This window comes from Helianthus annuus, chromosome 4, assembly GCF_002127325.2.
Source record: "Helianthus annuus cultivar XRQ/B chromosome 4, HanXRQr2.0-SUNRISE, whole genome shotgun sequence".
Classification (NCBI taxonomy): Eukaryota; Viridiplantae; Streptophyta; class Magnoliopsida; order Asterales; family Asteraceae; genus Helianthus; species Helianthus annuus.
This window is the reverse complement of record NC_035436.2, coordinates 192,272,927-192,293,318: the sequence shown is the minus strand read 5'-3', so window position 1 is coordinate 192,293,318 and position 20,392 is coordinate 192,272,927.

Here is a 20,392-nt window from a genome sequence, read left to right as displayed (position 1 = left end):
TTGTGTCTTTGCATCTATTATCACAGAAGTGATCCTTTATTTTCATAATTAACCAAGCATCATACCCCGTTTACATAAAGTTTGGTTACATTATCCTTGTGTGATTTTTTACCAAAACAGTACCTACAACAAAAATGTCAGGATAAGGAAGTTCCAAGTCGGAGATATGGTGTTGAGAAAAGCATTTCAAAATACTATCAATCCTGCTGACGGGAAACTAGCACCAAAATGGGAAGGTCCCTACTTGATTGAAGCTGAAGCAGGAAAGGGGGCATATAGGTTGCTAACCATGGAAGGAAACTTGTTACCAAGAGCCTGGAATGCTGTTCACTTAAAGAAGTATTTCATGTGAACATGATCCTTCATGCATGTGATCCTTACATTGAAGTATCCTTGAAGGATCCCGGAGATATCAGTGATCCTTACTCTGGTAATATGCTTATCCTTAAACTATTGCATTTTCTTACTTGTTGCCTAAGGATAAGGATCATGTATCCTTCATCCTCTACTCACAAACCATTTGAGTTATGATAGTTCAGGTATCTTCAGCAAATCGTCAAAGATCTCCAAGAGCACCACAGATCCTTGGGTCCAACCCCAGTTATCCTTGGGATTATCCCCAGTTTCCGCCAGCAGCGCACGATGATCCTGGTATAGTTCACGTCTTTGGGACCAGTACCCACTTTCGGGGCTGACAACCTCATTGTACTGGCTATATTTAGGATCCTACGTATAATGGTAGACGTACCATACATCCGTTCCTAAGGTTTCTAACGTTTTCACGTTAGCTAAGGTTTTGACATTTTCATGTCACTAAGTTTGGATAGTTGCCAGAGAAGGGCCATACTCCAGTTTACATACGATCCTTTGGGCTTGTCCCCAGTTATCCTTTGGGCTTGTCCCCAGTGATCCTCCAGGATCATCCCCAGTTATCCTTTGGGCTTGTCCCCAGTGATCCTCTGGGATCATTCTCAGTTATCCTTTGGGCTTGTCCCCAGTTACTAACTTATCTTTTATATTGGCTTAGTCCCAAGTTATATTCCATTTTTTCAGGTTTTCGAAGTTAAACAATTAAGGATCCTTAATCCTTATTATCCATTAAAGTTTTACCTATGGTTATTCCGATTAAAGGTTAGGATCCTAACTTGGATCCTCAGGTATGATCCTTAACTATTTTTAATTTCATTATTCATTATCCTAACCAACCCTTATACTTTGACAACCAAACCTATGATCCTTGAACTAAAATACTTTGAATAATTTCAAATATCAGGATATTTGATCTAGGATCGTATCCTAAATTTATTAAATATATTTTCAACTCTTGCAAATATATTACAAAGACAACTAAGAAACAATAAGATAAGGATAACAACACGAGATAAGCCACAAAAGTTAAAGTTATATTATTAAACAAAAGGATCATTAACCCTTTCAAGAAAGTTGTCAAAATTGCCAACCCACGTTTCTACCAGCAAAACGTGGCCCGTCCACATGGGTTGGCAAAAGGGTGTCCATTGTCCATGCGGTCTTAGCATTATGCAGGAAAATTAAAGCGGCAGGATCACAAAGGCTTCATCCCCCAAACAGAGGATCCCTCCACCTTTTGTAATCCTACCTATTGTTCAAAGGATCTAGGATCCTTAACCCTAAGAAACTATTGTTCAGAGATTACAAACCATAAATTGTCTCAAACCATCAACAACCACAAAAAACACTACCAAACCTAAAAAATTGGGCTCCGGCCTAGTCAACAATATCCATCATCGCCCAATCATGCAGCCTACTCCTTTGCTGCTCCATCACCACCGGCTGCTCCACCTTGATCCTTCTCAACATCACCTCCCTCCAGCATTGGGATATCTTCAGCCTCATCCTCGTCCTCCAGGTCTGCCAACTTTGCCTTCCAACCCTCAACATCCCACGAGCTTTTGTCAAAGGTAGGATCCTGAGCCTCCTCGGCCATCTGAAGTTGTATCTTATACATAGCAATTGCCGCGGACACCTTAGCATCTTGGGTGATCTCCTGCTTCTCGTTATCCATATCGATCAACCTCTGAGCAGCCTCAGCCTTCATGACCCGGAGTTCCTTCTCAAGATCTCCTATCTTGAGATCCTTTAACACACCCATTTGCTGGAGATCGGCAATTTGGCTCTCCTGGTCCTCAACATGGCCAAGATAGGTCTCAATCTCGGCAAGTTTCTGCAGCAGGAGAAAAAAGATAAGCTTAGGATCAGATGATCCTCAAGAAAAGCAGAATATACAAACAGGATATGCGAGACGGATAACCAACAGGGGCAGTGATCCTTACCTCATTCACGTAGTCGAGGAATTGCTGACGGAGGAGGGGAAATCCTTGGAGATCTTCAGAGGTTTTCCTCTTTTTTCCCTTGCCCCGGATAGACGCTTTGGGAGCTGATGCTGAAGGACTGGCAGCAGGAGCCTTCTTCTTCTTTGAAGACGTGACATTGGCAAGATCACTTATCCCAAATATGGAGGCAGATTTAACAGACCTGGCAGACTTTCTGGCACCTACACAATCAAAAAACAAGATAAATTGCTTTATTAATCAAACAATCCTACATATAATTTATTTTCTGTAAGGATACTTACTTGACATAGTGGCAGATGCAGAGGATACTTCTTGAGAATCTTGGACGGTGACCTAGAAACTTCTGACTTCAGGTTTAAGCTTTTTAAAAGCTAGAACTCTCTCTTTTGCAGCAGGGCTTAACTTGAGATGAGCGATAGAAATAGCTGTATAAAAGACAAAGGAAAAAAGACATCAGTGATCCTCATCATATGAGACAGGACTGATAGTGATCCTTCGAGGATCCTCTACCCTACCATGAGTGGCCCATTCTTTGGGCAAATCCTTCCCGTCCGGGATGGAATCCCTTCTAACGAAGAAAAAACGACGCTTCCAGTTTGTATCATTCTTGGTGACCTTGAAGACAGGGTGATCCTCACCGGCTTTCCGTTTCAGCAGATACCGGTAAGAACCAAAAGTAGTAAGATCGTAAAACTCGGCCAACTCCGTCATCCCCAGATCAATCCCTCTCTGCTCAATGATCCTTTCGAAGGTGTACAGAACCCTCCAGATCATCGGCATAGCTTGGATGTAAGAGATGCCGGTTAGAGAAAAGAAGGATTGGGTGAAGGATGGAAAAGGATATGAATACCCTATGGTGAATGGAGTAGCAGGAAAAGCCACCCAGACATCTGAGACAAAGTCGCTCAAAGCAGTAGGATCAAAGGATTTAAAAACGGCATTCGCCGGAAAGCAATGACGAATTTTGTCTACGTGAGCATCACTAAAGCAACACCTCTCCATAGGAGAATCCTTGATAATCCCCTGGCTTTTTAAGGGACTATCCTTCTTGGAATCCTTGTGCGGAGAATTCCGGAGCAACATGTTTGGAACAGAAACAAAGTAGAAACGGAAAACAGAGCAAAGAAAAGGAAGAAGGGAAAGAGAGAAGAAGAGGATACCTGAACAACCTTCGGTGCAGAATATAAGGGGAGTGTATCTTGAATTTAAATACAAACTGATCCTGACCCTATCTCCTATTTATAATGATGATTTGCAGGGATTGTCACATCTATGACGTAATGGTCACAACGGCTAGTCCATATGTAACGGCTAGTTATTCGGAATCGCCCATTAGAGATAAGATCGAAACAAAATATAACTCGTCTATTTACAATTAACTCCTTATATTTTGGGGGCAATTGTTAGGGCTGGATTTTTATTATAGGTGATCCTTACACATGATCCTAACCAGTGATCCTTGTTTCTTTGGCAGACAGTGATCCTCAGCAGAACTTCAGGATCAGGATCATGGGACACTATGGTGATCCTCATACTAACGGCCACTTCCGCTTAATACAATATTGTTTTGCAGGAACATCTAGCAGGATATGCTCTAGACATCATGATCCAGGGACGCGTCTTCACAAATATGGCAAGAGCTTAATCGAAGAAAGACGTTGCACAGGATATGGAAACTAGGCTTGATTTATGGGCGGCTATTTAGGCTAGATTGTATCTCATTTCTAAAGGGGTAATGAGCTGAATATTAGTTTAGCTACCTAAAATAGGTCACCAACACATGTATAAATACCATTCTTCCTCATTCGGAAGAGGAGACACGACATACAACGCAACTCTCCCACACTTAGACACCAAAAACAATAAGTGATCCTTGTACTCAGCTCATTATCATCCAAAGTTGTAATCATATTTTTGTTATATTGAAATTGGTGATCGGTAGTTGCCATCACCCGAGGTTTTTTATGCCGGAGATCATTCATTGATCAAGGGCTTTTTCCTCGTATAAATCATTGTGTCTTTGCATCTTTTATCACAGAAGTGATCCTTTATTTTCATAATTAACCAAGCATCATACCCCGTTTACATAAAGTTTGGTTACATTATCCTTGTGTGATTTTTGACCAAAACAGTGATGCTGACAAGGATCAGGGCGGAGAAGCTGGTGGTGATGGAGCAGCAAAGGTGTAAGCTGCATGATTGGGCGATGATGGATATTTGTGACTAGGCCGCAGCCCAATTTTTTAAGTATGGTAGTGGTTTGTGGTTGTGGTATTTGGAACAATTATGGTCTGTAATCTTTGAACAATAGTTTTTAGGGTTAAGGATCCTGGATCCTTTGAACAATAGGTAGGATTCCAAAAGGTGGAGGGATCCTCTGTTTGGGGGATGAAGCCTTTGTGATCCTGCCGCTTTTATTTTCCTGCACATGCTAAGACCGCATAGACAATGGACACCCTTTGCCAACCCATGTGGACGGGCCACGTTTTGCTGGTAGAAATGTGGGTTGGCAATTTTGACAACTTTTGAAGGGTTAATCCTTTCGTTAATAAATAAAATCTTAAACTTTTGTCGCTTATCTCGTGTTATTATCCTTTTTATTTTCAATTGTTTTGGGCACATGTTTGTTTGAGTAAGAAAAGTTGAGCAAATTATGTTTAAGAAGTTTAGGATATGATCCTGGATCAAATATCCTATAATCGAAAATTTTCAAGGTAGTTTATTTTAAGGATCATAGGTTCAGTTGTCAAGGTCTAAAGGGTATTCAAATGAATAATGAAATTGAAAATAGTTAAGGATCATACCTGAGGATCCAAGTTAGGATCCTAACCTTTAATCGGGATAACCATAAGTAAAACTTTAATGGATAATAAGGATTAAGGATCCTTAAATGTTTAACTTCGAGAACCTGAAAAATGGAATATAACTTGGGACTAAGCCAATATAAAAGATAAGTTAGTAACTGGGGACAAGCCCATAGGATCACTGGGGACAAGCCCAAAGGATAACTGGGGACAAGCCCAAAGGATAACTGGGGACAAGCCCAAAGGATAACTGGGGACAAGCCCAAAGGATCGTATGTAAACTGGAGTATGGCCCTTACTGGCGACTATCCAAACTTAGTGACATGAAAATGTCAAAACCTTAGCTAACGTGAAAACGTTAGAAACCTTATGAACGGATGTATGGTACGTCTACCATTATACGTAGGATCCTGGGTATAGCCAGTACGATGAGGTTGTCAGCCCCGGAAGTGGGTACTGGTCCCAAAGACGTGAACTATATCAGGATCATCGTGCGCTGCTGGCGGAAACTGGGGATAATCCCAAGGATAACTGGGGTTAGACCCAAGGATCTGCGTTGCTTTTGAAGATCTCTGACGATTTGCTGTGGATACCTGAACTATCATAACTCAAATGGTTCGTGAGAAGAGGATGAAGGATACAGGATCCTTATCCTTTGGTAAAAAGTAAGGAAGTGTAAATGTTTTAAGACAAGGACATTACCAGATTAAGGATCACTGACATCACCGGGATCCTTTGAGGATACTTCAATATAAGGATCACATGCTTTGAAGGACCACGTTCACATAAAGTATCTCTTTAAGTGAACAGCATTCCAGGCTCTTGGTAACAAGTTTCCTTCCATGGTTAGCAATCTGTATGCCCCCTTTCCTGCTTCAGCTTCAATTAAGTAAGGGCCTTCCCACTTTGGTGCTAACTTCCCGTCAGCAGGATTAATAGTGTTTTGGAATGTTTTTCTCAACACCATATCTCCGACTTGGAACTTCCTTATCCTAACATTTTTGTTGTAAGCACCAGCCATTCTTTGTTGGTAGCTTGCCATCCTTATCCTAGCCAGATCCCTGATTTCCTCAATAGTATCCAAATCCTGAGCCAGGATTGTAGCATTTTCTTCAGGATCACGAGTACTTGTTCTAGCAGTTGGGATCACCATCTCTGTTGGGATCACTGCTTCTGCCCCAAATACCAAAGAAAAAGGTGTTTGACCAGTGGCATTCTTGGGAGTTGTTCTATCAGCCCATAGCACATAAGGTAACTCCTCTGCCCATTTTCCCTTCTTGGATCCTAGTTTCTTCTTCAGATTGTTGATGATGATCTTGTTGGATGATTCTGCTTGGCCATTGGCCTGTGGATGAACTGGTGTTGATGTTATCATCTTGATTCCCCAACTGTCACAAAAGTTAGTAGTTCTGCTTCCAATGAATTGGGAACCATTATCACATACAATTTCAGAGGGAATGCCAAATCTAGTTATAATGTTTCTTTTGATAAAGGATATAACTTCTTTTTCTCTGACTTGAGCAAAAGCTTCAGCTTCTATCCACTTAGAGAAGTAGTCAGTCATGGCAAGCATAAATACTTTTCCACCAGGTGCTTTAGGGAGCTTGCCAACTATATCCATTCCCCATCTCATGAATGGCCAAGAGGATGGTATAGGGTGTAGCAATTCAGCTGGTTGATGAAGGATATTGTTGTGTCTTTGGCAAGGATCACATTTCCTAGCATATTCTACAGCATCCCTTTTCATGGTTGGCCAGTAGTATCCTGTTCTTAGGATCCTTGAGAATAATGCCCTGCCCCCAGTGTGGTTTCCACAATCTCCTTCATGGAAGTCTCTCAACACTTCTTCAATTTCAGGATCCTCAATACATCTTAAATATGGTCCTGCAAGGGATCGTTTATATAGCACATTATTTAAGATTGTAAATTGAGATACCTTAATCCTGAAAGCTCTAGGATTTTCTCCCATCGGAATCTCCCCGTGTTGCAAGTATTTCATGATTGGTGAGACCCATGATCCTGCATAAGATTGAGCTTCTTCACTAGGGATTACTGCAGTATCCTCTTCTATTTCCATGGCCACTTGATTTTCAGTAGCAGGAGCCAGGATATGGATGATAGGGATACTTATGTCTTCTGGAATTTTTAAGGATGATCCTAAGTTGGCCAATGCATCAGCTTCCGTGTTATCCTCCCTTGGTACCTGTGTTAAGCTGAAAGAAACAAAAGAGAGTGCCAATTTTTTGACTATCTCTAAATATTTGGTTAGTTTTTCACCTTTAACAGCATAGGATCCATTAAAGTGATTGGTGATCAATAATGAATCTACATATACTTTAAGATATTTCACCCCCATATCCTTAGCAATTTGCAAGCCAGCGATTAAGGCTTCGTATTCAGCCTCATTGTTAGTTTCTTGGAACTCACAGGCTATGGAGTGGGGTATTATGTCCCCCTGTGGCGATTTTAGTAGTATCCCGAGCCCTGTGCCCTTGACATTTGAGGATCCATCGGTGTGTAGTATCCAAGGATCCTTGGTTTCATCCAGCTGCTGGACTTCCAATTCTGCTTCTTTTTGTAGATCACTACTGAAATCAGCCACAAAGTCAGCTAATGCTTGGGATTTAATGGCTGTTCTTGGCTCGTATCTTATATCATGGGCACTAAGCTTTACTGCCCACTTAGCCATTCTTCCTGACATCTCTGGTTTCCTGAGGACATTCTTAATTGGAAAGTTAGTTCTAACAACAATAGTATGGGTTTCAAAATAATGCCTTAACTTAGTTGATGCCATGATTAATGCAAGAATAAGCTTTTCGAGGTGTGAGTACCTGGATTCGGCATCAAGTAAACTCTTACTTACGTAGTAGATAGGATATTGTGTACCTTCATGATCCTTAACAAAGACAGCACTTACAGCGGTTGAGGATACCGCCAAATATAAGGATAACACATCTCCTTTTTCGGGCTTTGATAATGCTGGTGCTGAGGACATATATTCTTTAAGGGCTTGTAAAGCATTCTCATGTTTCTCAGTCCATTTAAACTTCTTGTTCTTCCTTAGGATATCGTAAAATTCTTTACATTTTTCTGAGGATTTTGATATGAACCTGTTCAGAGCTGCTATCCTGCCTGTTAGCCTTTGCACATCCTTAGCATTGGCAGGGGACTTGATGTTTACTAGTGCTTTAATTTGCTCTGGACTTGCTTCAATACCTCTCTGAGTTACCATATATCCTAGGAATTTACCTGCCTTAACACCAAAGTGGCACTTCGAAGGATTAAGCTTCATGTTATAATTATTAAGGATATCAAATGCTTCCTCCAAATCCCTTAGGTGATCCTCAGCTTTCTTTGATTTGACTACCATATCATCTATGTATACTTCCATAGTTTGTCCAATTTGATCTTTGAACATCATATTCACCAGCCTTTGATATGTTGCACCTGCATTTCTTAATCCAAAAGGCATGGCAATATAACAATACAAACCTGTTGGGGTCATAAAGGCTGTATCCTCTTGGTCAGATGGTTCCATCTGAATTCGTTGGAATCCAGATGATGCATCCATAAAGGTCAACATTTCATGCCCCGCGGTTGCATCCACCATGGAGTCAATGTGGGGTAATGGGAAAGGATCCTTGGGACATGCCTTATTCAGATCAGTGAAATCGACACATACCCTCCACTTTTCGTTTTTCTTTTGGACAACGACCACATTGGCTAACCATTTTGGATACTTTACCTCTCTGATCATACCTGCTCGAAGTAGTCTCTCTACTTCTTCTTGGATAATGGCATTCCTTTCTGGTGCAAACTTCCTCCTTTTTTGATGGATTGGTTTGATAGACCTGTCAATGCCAAGTTTGTGAGTAATAATATCCTTAGATATACCTGTCATATCTTCATGTTTCCAAGCAAAGGTAGATTTTCTTCTTTTGAGGAAGGATATTAAGTCTTCTTTCATCTTGCCAAGGATCCCTGATCCGATATAGATTTTTGATTCAGAATCACTAGGATCCAAGAGGATTTCATCCACATCTTGTTCCCTTGCCTCCAAGACATTCCTCGGAGGATACTGTAATTGCTATTGCTCCCTTGGCTTCGAGGTTGGCTTCATGGATGATGTATAACAATCCTTAGCCTCCTGTTGGTCACTGTCGATCTTGATTATCCCCCATGGGCTAGGGAGTTTCACACATTGATGATAGGTGGATGGGACTGCTTTCATATCATGTATCCAGGGCCTGCCAAGGATAACATTGCAACAAGATAAACAGTCAATAACACAAAATTTTTGATAATTATGTAATCCTTCCACGTAGATTGGGAGTTTGATGTCCCTCAGAGTTTTCTTCGTTTCTCCACTGAATCCTACAAGCACAGAGGATCTCGGTGTGATGTCTGATTCTGGGATACCCATTTTCTTCAGAACATCAAGCTGGATAATGTTCACTGAGCTTCCTCCATCGCTAAGGATCCTGCGGACAAAATGGTTAGAGATAAAGAGAGTAATAACCAAACTATCATGATGAGGATCCTGAATATTGACGCGATCATCCTCATCAAACGTTATTATCTTCCCCTCTGAGACACTTGATATTCTAATAGGCCTTTCTCCATTATCCATTTTTTACTCCTTTGCATGCCTTTTGGCCACCGAGAAGGATGTACCACAGATGTCTGATCCTCCGGAAATAAAGTTGATCACTTGTGCATTTGCCGGAGGTGCTGGAGCCTTCTCAGGGATCCTTTCAGGATCCTGAGTCCTTTGCTTTTTTCTTCCCAATAATTCTTTTAGGTGCCCCTTGCTTAACAGATATCCAATCTCTTTCCTTAAAGCTATGCATTCTTCAGTTAGATGCCCGAAATCCTCATGGTATGCACACCATTTTGACTTGTCTTTAGTCCCGGATGGTTTATCATTCTTCCTGGGCCACCTAGCTTTTTCACCTAGATTCTGCATTGCAAGGATTAGTTCATGATTATCAACGAAAAAACAATATTCTGAGATTGGAGGATAATCCTCGTCATCCTCTTCTTGGTCAACAGCGTGCACATTCTGGTTCTCATTTCTATGGTAGGATTTGAATTTGTTGTTCTTGAAGGAGGATCCTTGCTTCTCCTGTTTTGAGGATCCTACTTGTCTCTCCTGGATCCTCTTGTCATCCTCCAGCCGGATGAACCTGAGTGCCCGAGTTCTTACTTCATCTAAATTCCTGCATGGTGTCATAACAAGATCATCATAGAATAATGAATCCTTAAGCAGTCCCATTTTGAAGGCTTCAACAGCCGTAGCCATATCCAGGTTGGGAATGTCCAAGGATTCTTTACTAAATTTAGTTATGTAATCCCTTAATGATTCATTATGACCTTGGGTTACCCTATATAAATCACTGGTTAATCTTTCAAATTTTCTACTACAAGAGAATTGGTTATTGAATAAATTAACTAAATTAGCAAATGAAGTAATAGAGTAGGGGGGAAGACTTAGCAGCCACTTAAGAGCTGATCCAGTAAGAGTGGATCCAAATCCTTTACATAGGCATGCTTCCTTCAGCTTTTCTGGGATTGGATTGATCTCCATCCTCTCCCTGTATTGTGCTATGTGCTCCTCTGGATCCGTTGTACCATCATACAGCTTCATAGTAGGGATATGGAACCTTTTGGGTACCTCTGCATCACAAATTGGTGGTGCAAAGCGAGATACCTTGTGGCTTCCATCTGCAATCTCTGGGATAGGCTTGACTACCCCTGGAACACTTGAGATCATATCTTTTAGCTTCTGTAACTCCCTGGCCATAGCATGATTGATACCTGTATCCTGCATGAATCCATGGTTAGTAGTGAGATGATTATTTAAAGTGTTACCTCCCATTGAGTTCAAGTTAGTGAATCCATATTGCTGGGATTCGGGGATAACGGAGGGACCAGTGGAAGCAATGGTCTGCATTGGAATGAAGTCCCCTTGATGGACATCTAGACTTCCTGTTTGCAAACTTTTTAAGGATCCTGGCATCTGGAAGGATCCTGGTATTTGGAAGGATCCTGGTATCTGGGATGATCCTGGAACGAAGGAGGATCCTTGAACCTGGGATGATCCTGGAACGAAGGAGGATCCTTGAACCTGGGATGATCCTGGAATAAAGTAGGATCCTTGAAACTGCTGTGCTCCCGGATAGGCTCCCGAATTCGTGAAGGATCCCGTATGCTGGGGATAGGATCCTGCCGGCTGAAAGTGTGAGCCAGATGCCTGAGTCATTGCTGTCGATCCGAGGTGCAATCCTCTTGATTCTCCCATAATTTGCACGTCTGGAATTCCTGATGGCTGAGAAGTAGTCATTGGAGTATCAAAGCTCAAGGATTTGGGCATCAGTGGGGAATGATCCTCTGCCGTTTTCTTTTGTCTTTTGAGATCTCCAATTTCCCTGAGGATCCTTTCATTAGTTTCATCCTGCCGTTGCATACGATCCTTCATCTACAAAATCAAAGTAAATACATCACTAGTACTGGGAATATAAGAATTCATAGCAGAAGGAGATGGAGTTTTAGAATTAGTAGGAGTTTGTCTCTTCTCAGCATTCTTCTGGGATCCTGCCGGTGGTGGAGGCAGAATGTTCTGGGACGAGGTGACTGCAGACATTGCCGTGGACATGTTTTTCAATGATGAAGCCATGTAATTCTTTGAAATGATTTCGAACAAAAGATTTTCTTATGAATGAAGCACCAATTGCCCCACGGTGGGCGCCAAACTGTTTTGGTCAAAAATCACACAAGGATAATGTAACCAAACTTTATGTAAACGGGGTACGATGCTTGGTTAATTATAAAAGTAAAGGATCACTTTTGTGAGAAATATGCAAAGACACAATGATTTATACGAGGAAAAAGCCCTTGATCAATGTATGATCTCCGGCATAAAAAACCTCGGGTGATGGCAACTACCGATCACCAACTTCAATATAAGAAAAATATAGTTACAACTTCGGATGATAATGAGCTGAGTACAAGGATCACTATAGTTTCGAGTGTCTAAGCGTGTGAGAATTGTGTTGTGTGTCGTCGTGTGTTCTTCCAAATGAGGAAGAGTGGTATTTATACAAGTGTAGGTGACCTATTTTAGGTAAAAAGACTAATAATCAGCTCATTACCCCTTTAGAAATAAAAGACAATCTAGCCTAAATTGCCGCCCATAAATCAAGCTAAGTTTCCATATCCTTTGCAACGTCTATCTTCGATTAAGCTCATGCTATAATTGTGAAAACGCGTCCCTTGATTATGATGCTAAGAGCGTATCCTGCTAGATGTTCCTGCAAAATAACATTGTTTTAAACGAAGGTAACTGTTAGTATGAGGATCCTTTGATGGTCCATGATCCTGATCCTGAAGTCCTGCTGAGGATCACTGTCTGCCAAAGAAACAAGGATCACTGGTTAGGATCACGTATAAGGATCACGTATAATAAAAATCCAGCCCTAACAAGGACAACGGTAAAAAATGCAACCGGCCAAACCCCATTCTCCTTAGTATTCGGAGCAGAAGCAGTAATTCCAACGGAAATGGCGATACCTACTGCAAGATCTATCCTACAGAATCCTGAACAGAATCCTGAAGCCTTATGTCAAGATTTGGATACTATAGACGAAAAAAGAGACGCAGCAAGGCTAAGGATGGCAGCATATCAACAGAGAATATCCAGGGCATATAACAAGAACATTAGGACCAGAAGATTTAAGGTTGGGGATTGGGTGTTAAGAAAGGCTTTTCAGAATACTACCAATCCTGCCGATGGCAAGTTAGCTCCAAAATGGGAAGGACCATACGAAGTTGAATCAGAAGCAGGGAAAGGAGCATACAGACTCAAGAATATGGAAGGGGATATACTACCGAGGTCTTGGAATGCTATACACCTAAAGCTCTATTTCAAGTGAGTTTAGAGTTTAATTTCTAACCCAGGATGGTATGAATTCAACCTTTTTTAGATATATTTGGTTTAATTTGTTCTTTGTAACCCAATACTGACTTAAGCATCGGAGGGGTGTTAGCCAAGCTAACACCCACCTTAGTTTACAATTGTTTTGCAAGATATGTTTCAGGATACAGCTCCAGGATATGTACTCAGGATAACTCGGAAGATTAGAGGATTGGCCCCCTCTCTCACGGTTAAGGGATACTGATCCCTTCACAGGTTTAAAGGTATTCACCTTTCTCCCGAATTGGGTTTAAACACCCCGCCTGGAGCGCAAGTTATTCAGGGATAGTTCAAGGTGGCGGGACCAGTCCATGTAAAAGTGGCTGACAATTTCGTTACTGTTGGCTATATCCTGAATCCTAAAGGTATATGAGGATTGATCACCCTCTCTCACGAAAGGGTATTTTCATACTCTCTAAGGTTTAAAGGTTTTCACCTTTCTAAGTCTTGGAGTTTATACACTCCCGCCTGTAGCGCATGAAACTCAGGGTTTATCCCCAGGATATTAAGGGTTTATCCCCAGGATATTAAGGGTTTACCCCAGTATGTTGAGGATTCATTTCGGGGTAACAAGGTTTTTGCCTCGAGGTGTTTGGAATTTATTCAAGCCAGAACTTGAGTACATTTGCATTCCTGTGTCACATGCAGGGGAGATATATTATATTACTCAAAGGTTGGATCCAAGATTATAACTGTGCACTGGGGACATTCCTAAGGTGGAAGATTAAACTCTCCAAGAGTCTTTGGTGTGATCTCTCCTTTTCTCAAAAGACTTAAGTTTTCTAAGTTATATGGTGATATCTTGACCAGGATATCCCTTAAAATACTTATCTGGATATTCTTAGATGATGTTCCTATAATATTTCCAAGAGTTCTCAAACAAAACAATTTTCATAAGTAAAATTCATGTAATGGAAGGAATAAAACCAAAAAAGGGTTATATTATTAACATAGCAAAAGATTATGCTCTTGGCTTCGTCTCAAACCGAGACCCATCCACCAAAAGCAGGGTTAGTTTTCCAACATATTTACTTAACAAATGAAGGCTTCGTCTTGGAACCCAAGATACCTCCACCTTCACTTGTTAAAAGCGTTCAAAATAAACCATACTAACTGATGACCAAGGGCTTCGTCCTGAAACTCAGGATCCCTCCACCTTTGGCCATCATATTATCTACGTGCAGGAAATTAAAATTGTTCAACAAACAAGAAAAGTAAATTGTTCGAAACATCAACCGTCGAATCTAAAAAAGTGGGCTCCGGCCTAAGCATCAATATCCATCATCGCCCACTCGGAGGCCCTCACACAGCGGCATCCTCTCCAGCCTTCCCCGACTTCTCAGCACCAGCATCCTGCCCAGCATCCTCACCAGCATCCGCTCCAGCATCCTTCTTGTCTCCAGCCTGATCCACCACCTCTGCTGACTTAGAGGACTCACCGGCTTCTACAGGGAGTGGCACAGCTTTTCCTCCAAGCTCCTTTAGTTTGGCCACCCAAGAGTCAACCGGCCAAGCTGGGCACACGAGGCCTGTCTCCTTGGCCTCGTAGGCCATCTTGATGCGGGCTTGTAGCAAGGAGACGATGGCAGAGGCCTTGATCCCTTCCCGGAAAGAAACCATGGCCTGCTCGTGGTTCATTTCTGCGGTGGCAAGTTTGAGCTCAGCCTCTTGAGTGATCTTCTCCATCAAGCTCTCGTAGTGCCGGGACTTTGCTTCAGCAATGGCACCTTGGTCAGCAACAGTACTTTTAAGCTGCTTGATTCTGGCTTCGTGGAGTGCAACAGTACCACAGGCATCATTATACAGATGCTGAAGACCCTACACGTTAAATTCAGGTATGGGTTAGAATATATTAATCAGTATATCCTGTCAGGATATATATGCAGGATATGTAGCAGGATATTACCTTGTTGAGGAAGGATGTCATTGGCTCTAAGGAGTCAGAAAAGCTGAGTTCATCGTAGGAGAACCCCTCGGAGCCTGGGGCACTGATTTCAGAGCCCTTCCTCTTCTTTGCTGTGGAAGCACGGGTCCTAGGGTTAGCCTTGGGGGGCGGCAGTGGCTTGGAGCTGGTAGCAGCAGGTGTCTCTTTCTTGACCATGACAGGAGTAGGACAACTGTCAAGCTCATCAAGGTCAAGGAGGATCGGAACTTTGCTGGAGTCTGCACACGGGGAGTAAAAATTCTTTCCTAAATATTTCAAAATAAGAACATGTATGCAGGATATTGAACAGGATCCTTACCAGACATGTTTACACTGGAAAGAGGACTTGGAGACGGTGGAGACGGATTAAAACTTCTTTCAGCTTCAGGAAGGAGTCTGATAGCGTCAATCCTTTTTTGTGAATCTGCAAGGGGGGTGCTAGCTTCCTAAAATCAGCTGTGTACAAGAAAACGGCAAAGTCAGTCCAAAATATACAGCAGGATATAAGACAGGATTTTCCTAAAAACCTAGGTCCTACCCTTCTTCAACCATTTCACCGGGTAATCCGCTCCACCAGGGATTGAATCTCTTTTTACAAAAAAGAATTTGGATTTCCATTCCTCTTCATTCCTGGTGGCTCGGAGGATTAATGGGTCACTGGAAGTAGAGTAAAACAAGAATCGACAGGAGCCGTGGCACCTAAGTCGGTATGCTAAAGGAAGGTCATGAACAGAAAGATCAGGAATATGATTGTTCTTGATTTGATCAAGAACAGACAAGACTCGCCAAAGCATTGGCATTGTCTGACTGAAGCAGATTTTGGTGACGTTAAAGAACTCGGTGATGAAGTCCGAGAAAGGAAATTGCAATCCTAAGGTAAAAGGAAAGGCATTGAAGCACAACCACTCGTCGGAAACCATATCTGATCGGATTTCCCGATCAAACGGCCGGAACACCGTCCCTTTTGGGAAGATGCCGGAGGTTTTAAGGGCTGACAAGTGTGCACTATCAAAGGTGCATATTTCTTTCTCCGGATCCTGGAGAATATTTTGGTGGATAAACTTGGGAGCAGAATCGCCGGAGCTGGATCTTGTCTGCCTTGCCATATTGTTACCGGAATATTGGGAAGAATGGAAGATGAAGTTGAGAGAGAAATGTTTACCTTTTTCTCTTCGGTAAAGGTTAAATGATGATGAGGATGAGAAGTTATAGGGGTGAAATGAGTAGTTATAGGCTGCGCGGTTACAACTAGTCACATCAAGGTCTTATCTCTTAATTACCTCGTTGTTCGTGAAAAAATGTAACCGTTAGTATCAGGATACTTAACGGTAACATTTTTGGGGACAATTGTTATGGGTGAAATTCTGAGCCCATATCCTGGAAAATATCTTGATATATATCTTGTTTATGTAGTATCTGTTTACATCTGGGATGCTAGTTCAGGATATTGGTAACATCCTGAATGGTATCCTCGGGATTACTAATGGATTATGTGCATGTACGTGGGTTAGAAGCTAGCAACGTTAACAAGACTTATTCCACGGAAGACTCGGTCCAAGTCGTTCAAATGAAGACGTTGAAGCCGTATTACTCGGTCCATAACGTTCATAATGGAATATTCGGAGTAGCCCATATTTGTAGGGATTATTGTTTGTAATTCATTACTATAAATAGGTGGGTATATCAGATCAACGAGGACATCACAATCACATTCGCTACACTCTAACACTTGCTCTCTAGCAATTTTCACTTTCATACAAATTCATTGTAACACTTAGCGATCTGATCTATATCCTGCACTGTATCGTGAAGTTTAAAGCAATAAGAAGAACAAGGCAGCTGCGATTGTCAGCTCCCGAGGTTTTGTGCCGGCGATCTAGATTGATTAAGGGCTTTCCTCGTACATCTCGTGTCAACCCCTTTACTTTTTGCTCATTGTTTGATCGTAGATACAGCTCAATATCCTGGGCCGTATCCTGAACACTGTTTTTCCAAACAACATAACCAACATATTTTCAACACACTTTTTAGCACACTACCTCACTTAACTAATTTGATCACTTAATTGCTTCGGTAATTTTTGACCAAAACAAGTTTGAAGACTTGTTTTATATGGGTATAATAACCACACTCTGGATTTTGAAGTAAAAAACGATAAGGTTTGACCCGTTTCGGCTAGTTCATGTAAACTAGTTACAGAAACCGAACCGTGCGCGCAAAAGGCGTAACGGGTAAGCGTAAGAGTCCTACACAGGTTCCCTAAGTTAATATGCTCTAAAGAGGTTGTGGTATCAGTAGGATACCTTCCATTATGCCCATAACGAGTTTAAATCCAATATACGCCCCGTAGGGGTATTTCGGTTTTTTTAAAGATTATAAAAGAGATTTCCGAGTTCTACAGGAAATCTGAGTTTTCCGAACAGTTTATAAAGTGCAAAATACTTTATTTATTATTTAAAATCAGCAGCAACTGGAATCGGTTCAAAATACCATGTAGAACTCAAGTTATGTCCGAAAAGGGTATATTCGGTATTTACCGAATCGATGCCATAACCGCAGGTTATGAGCAGGTTAAGAATAATTGAAAATCCTTAAAAATCCCAAAATATTATTTTACATCTGTGTGTAAAAGGTTTGGTGTCGAAACTTGGGTTTAGATAGGCCTTACGCTAAATGCGCCGTTTAATTCCTAAAGTTTCCGTAATTGCGCTATTTAGCATAACTCCTATTCTAGACCTCGGATTGACGTGAAATTTTAGGGACATGCTTAGAAATCAGTAACTAAGGTTATTATCCTTTCACATGTCCAAAATTATCGTTTTAAAGTAAAAAGGGCGTTATGGTCAACTTTTGAGCTTTTAACGGAAATGTGCGAAAGACTTGGACAAACAACGAACCGGTCACAGAGGGTTATATCACCATGTAACCTGGTCCTAAGAGAGTCCTAAGGTATATCTAAATCATACCATAACGGGTCAGAACTGAAGTCAAAGCAAAAGTCAAAGTTTTGCGACTTTCGGTTCTGAACCGGGTCAAAACGGTAAATGGTAGGATCAAACAAGCTTAGACCAATTATAATACTTATTATCATGTTTTATGAGTGTCAAAACAGGTTACATGCCATCTACATTACTGATTATGCATAAAATCGAAAGTTAGCATTCTGTTGACTTTTTCTAAGCAAGTTTGACCCGACATTCGGACTAGTTAGAGTGGGAATCAGAGGGTGCCCTTTTAGGGGTTTAAAGCCCACATGATTGCCAACATATAACTACCTTTATTTCGATTAATCACTGGACCAATTGTGATTAACCGTTAAGTCAATCGTTAATTACGACGGATTGACTTTTAAGCTAAATCTAAGCATAAACTTAACTAAGATGGATGGAGCATACTTACAAGAGTCCTATGCACGACCAGGGATGAGTAGTGAGAGTTCTTGAGCTCCAGAAGTGATCAAGAAAGCAGTTGAAGGTGTGAGGAACAATGTTGCATCACAATGGCCTTTTATAGCCAATTTAGAGCCATAAGATCATTACAACAAGGCCTACAAGTGTTTCTAGATGATCAACAACTGTCCCAGAGTGCTAGGGGACGTTTAGGGGGCGCCCATGCTCTCATTATTGCTCAATAAGTCGCTTAAAACACTCAACAGTGCTTCTGTCCGAATTTTCTGCATCTGGGGCATTGACGCGGCCCGCGTAAGATGTCACTTAACCTTTACGCGGGTCGCCAGAATCCTTCTGACACGCCCATATCTATACTGTCCGCGCGGCCCACGTAAGATCTCTTGTATCTTTAACGCGGCCCGCCTGAAACCTATTTTTCAAGATTTTCAAATCTTTTGTAATCATTGCACTGGCCTTTGGCGTTTCGTAGGGGTAACTTTGCGTTTTGGGCCTTGTTAATTTACGTATAAGGGCCCCGTGACTTTTACCCAACTTATTAACCCTCGGTTAATTTATTATTACACGGAAAGTCATAACTTTCAAAGTTTGACGCTTTTAACCCTTCGCATACGAATTTTGATCATAACTTTCTCGTTTTAAAACGGAACTTCGCGAAATTTATATCGCGCATTCAAGTGAGTATAATTTACCATTACAAAGCCTCGGGTATGCCCAAAGGTCACTCAGAGGTATAACTTAAACATGTTGACACATTTGGCCCCTGCAGTTTGTAATTCCTCACTTTCTTTCACAATTCGTTCCGTACGATCCATGATTTATTCGTTAGAAGGTACAAGCATCATTTAGGGTTACTGTACAGTATATTTATCCCTCGTTGACATTTTTTACCCTCGAATTTACGTACTTTCAATGTTTGTCAACTTTAGTCCTTTGTTTAGTATTTAATACCACGTGTAACCCTAAGACACGTGTCAATACATTATTGGACGCAAAATTTCGAGGTGTTACACACCATTAGATCTTTGATCTAATGGTTGAGATCATAATGGCAAAATTGTAAATAATGTTTACTGTTAAACATATTAATTTTCTAGATTAAGGGTATATAGGTAAATTTAACATTTTTAAATTTAAAAACAAACATTAATGCACATGTAACTTCCCCCGTCTTTTTTAAACGTCGATAATTTTTAAAAAAAAAATTACACCATAACAAGGAGCGTTTTTTTTATCTTTAATATGAGCACCATATTGCTATACTTATATAGAAAAAAAATAGGTTTCGATCAGATGTTTAGTCCATGAATGGTGTTATATACTTACTGAATGGTGTTATATACTTGTTGAATGGTGTTATATACTTACTGAATGGTGTTATATACTTGCTGAATGGTGTTTATAGAGATCTTTTAAAAAAATCAAATTCCTATAATTAAGGTGGCGGTTATGGGAAGTTTTTAATTAATTAAATTAATGATAAAATTACTTGTTTACCCTTTTGAATTAATTTAGATTTAGAACACATGTCATCTCCACAATATTTCTCATCTTTCTCACACTTTTAACCTTTTTTTACAATAACCTTACCCTATATATATATATATATATATATATATATATATATATATATATATATAGGGGGCTGCTAGAATGAAAACCACCCCGAGTTGTAAGAACCGCGAGAACTACACCCCACGGAGCGCTGTTCGCCATGATTTTTTTTTACAAGTAGATGTGTATATTATAAACACAGCCGTAAAAAATCACGGCGAACGGCGCTCCGTGGGGTGTAGTTTTTTACACCACAAGTTTGGTGTTTTTTAATTTTTTTTCTTTTTTCTTTTTTTTTCACCAAACTTGTGGTGTAAAAAACTACACCCCACGGAGCGCCGTTCGCCATGATTTTTTACGGCTGTGTTTATAATATACACATCTACTTGTAAAAAAAA